The sequence below is a fragment of the Lagopus muta genome, chromosome 1 (assembly GCF_023343835.1).
Source record: "Lagopus muta isolate bLagMut1 chromosome 1, bLagMut1 primary, whole genome shotgun sequence".
NCBI classification, from domain to species: Eukaryota; Metazoa; Chordata; class Aves; order Galliformes; family Phasianidae; genus Lagopus; species Lagopus muta.
The window spans coordinates 117,409,404-117,419,471 of record NC_064433.1 but is presented as its reverse complement, the minus strand read 5'-3'; the positions used below and the strand labels follow the sequence as shown (position 1 = coordinate 117,419,471).

Here is a 10,068-nt window from a genome sequence, read left to right as displayed (position 1 = left end):
GGAGTTTTATTCCCCCCCCCCCCCCATAGCTGTGCAACATATGACAGTAAGGAAATTGTTCCTATTAGATCTACTCATTCCACAACAATAATACATACAGTTAATGTGAACGTGCTAAAAAAAAAAATGAATGAACTTGTACAATCCATACAGGCAAAAAGTTAATTTTTTTAATTTGCTGTAGAATAGACTGCAGAAGCATTTAACCGATTTCCTGTAGATTCTGTTCTTTTCTCAGTGTCTCTAGTGGCACAGGCTGTTCCATAACACCTCAGGGAAGAAAGCTGCAGAGCACGATTCTGCCTCTGCTGCCACAACTACATCCACTCCTGTAATCTGTGTCTGGATCAGTGAGGAGCAGCAGCCACTTTCTCTCTTTTTCCCTGCAAATATGTGTATGTCCTGGAAAGAACTGAGCATCTCAAATACGTTGCTACCAGTGGCCAACCCAACCTCCGTCACCCTTAAGGCGTGTCCATGTTTGTTCATATCCTCAGCTGTGGGATCTTTTCTTATGACAGTGCACTTAAAAAAACCACCACAGTTGTTTTTCGCCACAAATGGATATATGTAAGTAATTTTTATGAACTAACTTCCTTTCTAGAGATGTTGAGTTACTTGTCTCCGGTGCCTTTGACTTTGGGATCATGAATGATGTTCCCATACAGGAGCTCTCTCTTCATCTCCCCATACATGCCAGCCAGAATTTATTTTCTTTCCTTAGCAGATTCTAATCACTTCCTCTAGAAGGATCTCCAAACATTCCTATGAGGTCTTAGAGGCAGAATCATGCTCTGCAGCTTTCCTCCCTGAGGTGTTATGGAACAGCCTGTGCCACTAGAGACACTGAGAAAAGAATCACAATTAGCTGTGGTCCAGATCCTTCTGAAGCTGATGTCTCAGTAAAGACACTTCCTCAAGTGTAAGCTTGTAACTAGCCTATGGTAAAGGAGAAAATCATTTTACTTTCACCCTGCTCTTAACAATAGACTGAATATATAGATTTTTGTCTCTGCACCAACTCCTAAAATGTTTAAGCAGGAATATAAAACAGCAGTACCTCAGTGTTCAGTATTCCAGCAGTATTTCTGTTACTCCTGGTATCCGACCCAGCTATTTTAAAGTTAGTTTGTGCATCTCAGCACTGTGCTGCATCCTGCCTTCATACTGAAAGCTCCTCAGTGAGTGTTACATTTCCATAGCCAAAAAATTTTCACCCACCAGAAGGGTTCTGAGACCCAGTGGCAATAAATTTAAGTGTGGGTTTTCTCCTGTTTCATGCACAACATGTTAGCTTTAGAAATGCTTATTATACTTTCCTAGGAGATAAATTTAATGTGTCCAGATACTCCTGAGTTTCACAGGGTCATTTCCCAAATCCAGGGAGGCATATGCACAACACAGCAACTCAAATAGCAGCAGCAACCAGCGTTCCAAATTTTGGCTTCACTTCATCTCATTACAAAAAGCAGCTCATGTCCTGCTGTGGAGGAGGTGCAGGATTATGCAGGAGGTCAGACTCAACCATTCTGCTGATCCCTTCTGTCCTTTACTGTCTATAAATAAGTTTTCAAAGCCCTTCTTAGGTCTATTGAAAACTTCATATGAAAATCTTAAACCGAGATCCCTTGCTGGATTCATGTGACCAGTTGAGTGGACCTGTTTGCAAGTCAAGGCTCTTCAATCCATACATTCTTATTCACTTTACTAGTAGGCTTTCAAACTGTAAATATTGATGATTCTGCACCACCTGCAATTTCTTTGAAGAGACTTTCACAAAGGACAGTTTCTACTTGTATTCAGTGCTCAGCTTCAATACAAGAGCTGTTAGTTACAAAATGTGCAAAGTAGTATTTCAGCAAATTTCTTTGTCCTTCTGCACTTGCACTCCAGTGGAGGTATTGGCTGTTGCTCTTGAATACTTAAATTCCAGCAGCAGCACTGGCAATACTATTGTTTCCTCCTATATCCTCAAGGAAATAGATAGGCATGTAATGGGAAGTTAGCTGAAACAGGTGCAAAATGGAAAAGAGCAACTAACACTTGGAGAAGCATGATTCTTGGGATGACAGAGGCTTTTTTTTTTTTACATTTGTATTTTTACAGTATTTTTGTAGCTGCTGCTGAACATGCTTATGGCAATTTCCATTTGAAGAAATAACTATGACTTTGGAGGCCTAGCCTGTATAAAAATGCTTGGGACTAGCAATAACTGGTATCTGTGCAACGAAATGTTACACAAGATTCTTGGATTTTAATAACATTTCTGGATATGGATCAGCTCATAAACTTTGTTTCACCCACCACCTAACAGATATCTGACTATGACGATTTAATGAATGTTTCCCTGAAACAAAATCTGAAACATTTCAGGCTATCAGACAGGGGAAAAAACTCTCCATATGAAAAATCCTGTGCCACTCTCAGCTCTCAGCTCAGACTCAGCTCTGTATAGCTGAGGTTTATTTCATTTATTTCCACAGACAGCATTTTTCATCTTTGAAAATCTTCTCATACAGTGTTGTGGCAGCCTTTGATATTACTGCAGGAGCCACTAAGGTGGACTGATGGACATTGAAGACCCATATAGTCCAACCTCCACAAATGCTAAGCTCACCCAGGCCCTGTGATTTCTATGGGATGCAGGAGGCATGCAGCATTTCCCTGTGGAAAGCTTGAAATGTTTGACAATTATCAATTAGGACTAAAGTCTGCACACTGAAGTTTTATGCAAAAGTAATAACAGGGTGCAATCGCAGGGGGGCCTGTGATGAAAGCTACATAGCCTGGCCACAGCTGTGGCATATTTACCATCTGCATCAGGAGCACAAAGTCATCAACCGGACACTGGTTATGCATCAGCTGGAAGTATGCAATGTGCCACAGAGAAGACCATGACCTTGAGCTGCCATAATCCCATCTTCCTTTCCAGGAGTTCAGCTTCTGAAGATTAAAGACTGGAGGCCCACAGCCCATGGCTGTATTCCACCAGCATCCCACCCAGGGTAGAAAATCCCCACATTAGAGTTTATATTACAAACCTGACACAAAGAAATGCCAGCCAGTATGAATCCAAGTTGGACAGGTACAGGCTTCTTGTTGTACAGTCATCTGTTCAAACAAATCTTTTTCTTCTTCCTTACTTTCTTTCCTTACACTTCCATAGCATCCGCTACAGACATTGCCTCATAGTATTATCTCAAAAAAAAATAGCATTTGTGATGATTGTGCACACCCTCCAATTCTGGAATCAGCAAAGTGTGTACCTCTGGGACAGAACTAACAAACTGTGCACCACTTACCAGTGGTGATGCAGCCATAGCTATGGCAATGTATCATCAGGAACAGTGGTGCTTGTGATCAATAACACATAACTACCTTGCAGCTCCCACCAAAGCATTTTATAACAGCACTACTGATTAATTGCAACTAAATAGCATAATAGTTGTCATCCTACTGATCTATTGGAGTTTATCAAGAAAATAACAGTGGCTGTGAAAGAACTATTAGCAAATGTGCAAATGGAGCTTGCTTTATTATTGCCAGCACATTCTAATGCACTGCTAATGTGACAATGGCAGACAGCCCTGCTGTTTTTCCAAAATGATAGATAAGAGTAGCTCAGCCAAACCCATGGTAGACATTTCCCTTGAGTAGTTCATGAACCAGGATTTGACAGAAAAACATATTGGCAGGAAAAAAAAAAAAAAAAAAAAAAAAAGCAACACACAAACACATGCACAAAGTTGAAGTTAAGGCACTCTAGTTAGGGATTGCTTTTCTGCTTATGGCTCAAGCAAAAAGATACCAGAAATGACCTTTTCAGTAAGTAGATACCTTTCACTCTTGTCAGTTCAACACGAGCGTGGATATCGAAGCCGCTGGACTGAACTATAAAATGTCAAAGTCATCAACAGCAGATGAACCTTCACTGGTATGCATGCCTGGATTGCAGCATCATTTTTACAAGGAAACAAAGCAAAAATGATCTTACTCTTTTAATCACAGACTGCTTGATGCAGGGAGGTGCTCTGGAGACTGCTTGCTCAAGTATAGTCACCCAGAGTCAGTTACTCAGAGCCATGTCCAGTTAACACACTGAGTATCTCCAAGGATGGAGACTCTACAATATCTCTGGGCAACCAGTGTTTGATCAGCCTTAGAGTAAACATTTAAATGCAATTTCCTGTGTTTCAGTTTGTGCCCATTTCCTCTTGGCCGATCACAGGGCATCACACAGAGGTGCCTGCCTCTATGCTCTTTAGTTCCCTACTCCAACCCTACTCTTTAGTTCCCTTATCCAATTATGCAAATGGATAAGATCCCCCTAAGCTGTCTCTTCCCTGTTGACTACTTCCCATCACCTTCCTGTCCTTAACATGCTTTGAAATGGTTTCCAAGTTACGAGGAGAAGATTTTTCACCGAGAGCGCAGTCAGGCCCTGAACTGGCTCAGAACTCACCACTTCAGAGAAGTGGTCACATTCCTAGGTTGTGAGAGTTTAAGAAGCATTGAGACAATGCTCCCAGTCACATGGCCTGATTTTTGGGTGGTCCTGCACGGAGCCAGGAGCTGGACTTGATGATCCCTTCCAACTCAGAATATTCTATGATTTATTTGCTCCATCAATTTCTCCTCTGTCAAAACAAATAATAGAATCTGACTAGGCTGAAGCCCTTCAGATATTCTCTTACCTTTCTTGAGGTAACATTTTCTTTCCTCTAGTCCTTGGTAACCTCTCCTTGCCATGACCTTTCAAAGACCTCTGAGAGTCTCACAGTGACATCTAGATGGAAGCCACATGTTTATTGCCATTCTCACTGCGTAGATCATTGCTCTTAGATGTTGACCCTCTTTTTTCATACTCAAGATACAAGCAATTTATAGAACAATTTTAAAAGCCTGTTTAGCCCCAAGTTTGAAACACATCAGGTACTTGAAGCAAGTTTCACATGGCTTTCTTAAGTGTGTTACAGAAATCACAATAAAATGCCTACTGTAGAAGGCATAACTAAACACAAGAGGAAATAATGACTCATTGGAACAAGGACAATTCAATGCCTTCTGAAGACAGGTATGTGTTTCCCCTGATTCACCACTACTCAAAGTATTTCTCTAAAAGGTAGTAAACTGACAAAGATAAGAAAAATAATTTTAATAGCTCATCATGTGAATTATATGCTTCCATTGAAACTCAGCTAATGGAAGCAGGTGGAAGGAAGATGGGACAGACAGCTTTTCCTCAGGGATTGAATGCTGTGACTCAGTACTTCCTGCACACGTGCCTGCGCACACATTGGAGAGAGGCAACAAAAGCCCACGAAAGTGTCAGCAGCAGGAATGTAATTAGTGTGATCTTAAGTTTTTAAGATGAGAGAAACTCTTACAGATGTAGTGCATGCTGGAAAGAGGTGTGGAACTATGAGCAAAACTAGACTCCTACTCTGTTCAGAGAGGAGATTTTGTAGGTGTGTGAAATAACAGATTTGTAGAGAAGAAAAAACCAACTGTATCAATTCCTTCTCCCAAGGAAAGAGCTTGTCAGACCCTGAATAATGATTAAACCCTCAGGTCAAGGGTATATCTATCTGGACAGCAGAGAAATTGAAATGTTATTCTTGCTGAGCCAAGGTAGAAAGAAGATATTCATTGAGCTTAATCAAAAAGTTAATAGAAAGTATTTAAACAAACCTGGCACAAGAGCTAGAAGATTTACCAGAGGAATTCAGGAAATCTGAAGCTTCCAAAGGGCTCAACACTTACATCTATAATTTCTGTCAGGGAAAAACATTTTGACAAAGTTGAAATTTGGCATCTAAATTGGTTTTGAAGGCTGAGGTTTGAATATACATTTGCCATTTATAAGAAAGAGACCAGTGTATGCATTTCTCCAATCAACTACTGTAACTTTCAATTAAAAACCAAGAAAGATCACTTCTAGATATGAATTTTAAGTACCAAGTGATTAAGTTGGTTCCCACAAGGAAAGATTTCAAGCACTGAATTACAGTTGTGGTTTTTTCTATTGGCAAAATCCTTGTTGTTTCTTACAAAATTATCCTCAAAGGATACAGATCGGATGTATTTTTCCTTGGAACTCTCAACGCCTCCGATTTCAAGGGTGATTGATAACTGTCTATATTTGAGAAGAATAGTTGTTATACAGGCAGGTCCCTTTCAGAGAAGTATCCCAGAAATAGCTCAATGACAGCAGCTCAAAGCACTCTAGCAGCACATAGGAAGTCTCTTCAAAACCTAAAGTTAATTTTTATAAATAAGATAAAACTAGAACTAAATATTGAGATAATCAGGCAAGAACTCCATTTAGTTGTGAGGAGAATCATAAATCAGACAAAGATCTGACCAGCAGCATAAGTCACTTGTCAGTAGAGCTATCTACAACATTCAAGTTTCTGGCAGAAATTTTAACTAATGAATCCACTGTAATTAACTCATTAGCAGTTATTCTAATGACTTTACCACATTAAACCTCTGAGGCTCCAGAAAACTAGCTATTTTAGAGGTTGTAAATTTGGCTTAGATGTGGCAGACATTTGCACAAGTCTTCTCTCAGTCAATAGAAGCATGCTTATCTGATTTCCACTTCTAGAAAAAACAGCCTTTATGGCAACTCTTCTGACAGAACAGATTCTGCCTGTTCTATGCTGTGGCTACCCAGCAAGGCTGCCAATAAACACATCATTTTACACTAAACATTCAGGCCTTTCTTTACTTTTGGGACTAGAACCACTACAACTGCATGAGGGATTTCAGCAGCTGGCAGTTCTGCCTCCGTGCAACAAAGAACAATAAATGTAGAACACACAAAGGTCATTACAGCTACAGAGCAGGACCTGCTCTAACAAGTTATGAATATGTAAAACAAAATGGAGCTTGACAGGTGTTTGCTGTTCTCCACATAGCGCTCCTCTAAGATTCTGAAGACTGTACTTTCAATTGGCTCTTGCAAAAGCTATTCAAACCCATTGCTGTGTGACATCCAGCCTCAGATCAATTGATGCTGTTCATTGGCCATGAGTGCCTGATCCAACAGCTTCCCATTGGAGGGCTAGAGGCAGGTGTACCTTCACCAAGTCTGCACTGCATCTCTTCCAGCAGTGAGTCAAGACTGACCATTGCGTGGCCAACTGTGCAGCATCCACTGTGATCCTCAGATACCACATGAATTTTCCACATATATCATATACAGTCCCAGAATGATGGCCAGACAATGCTAACCTCAATGTATGAGTGGGATACTTGGGTAGGACCAGAGGGCATCCTTCAACCTGCATAGCCATTAGAGTTCCTTTCCCCTTTTCCAAGGGTAAACATCCCTATATTAAAAAATTATGATGAGTGAGAAAGTTACTCCACACTGGGGACCAGCTATGCTTTCCATCCTTATCTGCTTGTCAGTATGCCACAAAGGATAACACTACAACTTTTAGCCCATCCCAGGCTGGCCTCATTGAAGACAACCCATTCCATGAAGTATGCTCTGTTTCAAGTCCCGTTCATCACACCACCATCCAAGTCATGTCTACATCTACTAGTTGTGCTAAAGCCCTTAATGTGGTGAAGCAAGGGATGACAAAGACACCATAAGGTGCTTCTCGTGTGTTCAATTCTAAGCAGTGCAAAAGATCAAAAGTCTAGCATTCACTCAGTATATAATCCTAGCACAATCCTTTATATCCTAATGCAGAGTGCACAAGATGATGTAGACAGCCTTGTTGCTTTGAGAATAGCAATGTATCAGCACTTGTAAATTGCTTCTCGTCTCAGGAGCTCAATGCAGAATAATGTTTTATTTTAAAATACTAAGAGAAACAGAGTACATTTTATGAATGATCTGTCATTATCTTCCAGTCTGCCAGATAATGCATGTAGTTGGGTCATGATTTCAAGAGTTTTGTCCCTGTTCTGTAGTATTTAATCCTTTAAAAATGAAACTCAAACAACACACCAGCTATTAGAGCTGCAGAGTTCTTTGTTTTGTGGTTTTTTTTCTTCACTGGAGATCATGAAATCTTCACTGCCCATATCTAGATGCAGTTGAAAACAAACACCCTGGATGCTGCTCCATTCCTTTCAAATCTGAACCCTACTGACAATGAAAAAAAAGTGGGAGAGAAAAGGACAGCACTATTACCCAGGTTTGGGGGAATGGGAAAGTCCAGTCAAGACACACCTAGGGTGTCAGTCTGCCTTTATTTAGGTATGCCTACATTCTGGCTGCAGTAGTGGTTACAACTCCTAATACATCAAAAATATGGCTCTTCATTCTTCTGTGCTTTTATGCACTGAAAATTTGCCTGTCAGTCAACATGAGATTGGCTGGGCTAAATACCATCTCAGAGAGTGCCCAGGCAGCTAAACCACAGCACAAACATACTTGAAGGGAGATTTGGTGCCTCAGGCCCTTCCATCTATTGGCAGAGTAGCAGCTCTGTGCTGGCAGACACGAGCATTTACAGAAGATAACCTTCCACCACTCTTATGGCTCTAGCACTAGCTGACTACCAACATCACAGCAGACAGGACAGATGACCCGAGAACAAACTAAAAAGCAATGGCAAGTGACAAACAAGATAGAGCCAGCAGTGAGGTCCTATCAGCACACACAAAACACATTAGATACGACTCTGAAACAGCACTCTCTATCCTCTGGTTTAGCTGATAGCTGAGGTAGCTGTCCTTACATTTTCAGAGTATTTTCATACGCCAATCTGGCCTCACCTCTCATGTTTGATGAATAATTGTTGATACTACTGCTGCTCAGCACATAAGGACCATACGCTTGCAACAATCAAGCGTAGTCTTTCTCAGACTGCAGCATCGTAGGTTTAAGAAAAGAAAAAGAGTAAATTTAAAGCTTAACTATTTAAAATAAATTAGTTTCCTTTCTTAAGAAGAAGGCATATGACTTAACAAGTCCAGGCCTGACATTTAGAAGTGTAGTGGTGAGTCATTAAAATCCAGGCTGTGCCGAAAGGATGTAGTTGAGATGAGAGCGAAATGTAAGTGTAAACTCCCTAGAGCTTTAATCCTGATTGCAGTATTACTGACAAAGTCCAGCCTAGAACTTACCCAAATCCACCTTGCCTAGCTTTATAATCACAGATACCTCATTCAGAAGTTGCTGTCCTTAGCATCTATAGTTCGTGGAGAGGAGTCAAGTCCCCAGGGGAAAAGCAACTTAATCTGAACCCCAGTTCTCAATCGGTATACATATTTCCCATTTGAAAAAAAATCTCCTGATCAACAAATATACAAATGTATAATTGACAAATATACAGAGAAATTAGACTGATCTTTAAAGAGTGTATAGTTGGAAAGATTATCACATCGGAGAAGGACAATCAGGAAATGAATGGAAAAGCTTACCTGTGTCCTAGGCGTACAGGAAAAGACTCCAAGAGGAGTGGTCTCCAGACAGAGATCCTTCTTCAGTGGCAGTCAGCCCTTAAATGGGGTCTAGGAGAGGTGGAACCAGGTTCCACTCCTTCCAGTCACACAGGTGAATTGCTTTCACCTGTGCTCCCATGGCTGACTCATTGCTTGTCTCACTTGATCAATCAGAAGTTCAGGCCATGATTCAACAGTTCCCATACACCTGACTCTGTTATTCCTCTATAATAACTATTGAGGTTTATGCCCGTGCTCTAATGCCATTCTGCCCATGTTTTACTCATGGTCCACCACCCCCCAGGCTGTACTTCCAGATTAGTTGTTTCATCCCAGGTGCAGGACTTTGCTGTTATTTCGCTTCAGGAGGACCCCATCAACCCATTTCAGCCAGAAGTCCAGCCCTCCAACGTACCAACCATTCCTCCAGCCTGATGTTATTTGGGAAGTGTTTGGCTTTTCTTGCTCTCTTTCAGTACACCCTTCTATGCAAAACAAAAGCAAAAAGAAGCCCCACGCCCCGTCTCTGCTTCTTTTTGTCTCTTTCCAAAGCCTGAATGTTCCTATGCAAGGAAGGTCATTAGAAAGTAAAATAGAAACCACGTGTGACAGAGACAGATTGCTGTGTTGATGAAGCTCAAAAAAAGGAAGAGGAAG

At 41.0% G+C, this 10,068-nt stretch overlaps 1 long non-coding RNA gene across 1 annotated transcript; it reads right to left on the bottom strand.

Annotated features, from left to right (window-relative positions):
- Positions 1-314: 314 nt before the first annotated feature.
- LOC125697791 (uncharacterized) lies at positions 315-9,455 on the bottom strand. Its single transcript, XR_007378928.1, has 6 exons — positions 9,391-9,455; positions 6,073-6,136; positions 5,692-5,765; positions 4,695-4,786; positions 3,042-3,198; positions 315-939 (listed from the first exon to the last, which is right to left on the bottom strand). It is a non-coding gene; the product is annotated as an uncharacterized LOC125697791 (long non-coding RNA).
- Between the last annotated feature and the right edge of the window lie 613 nt (positions 9,456-10,068).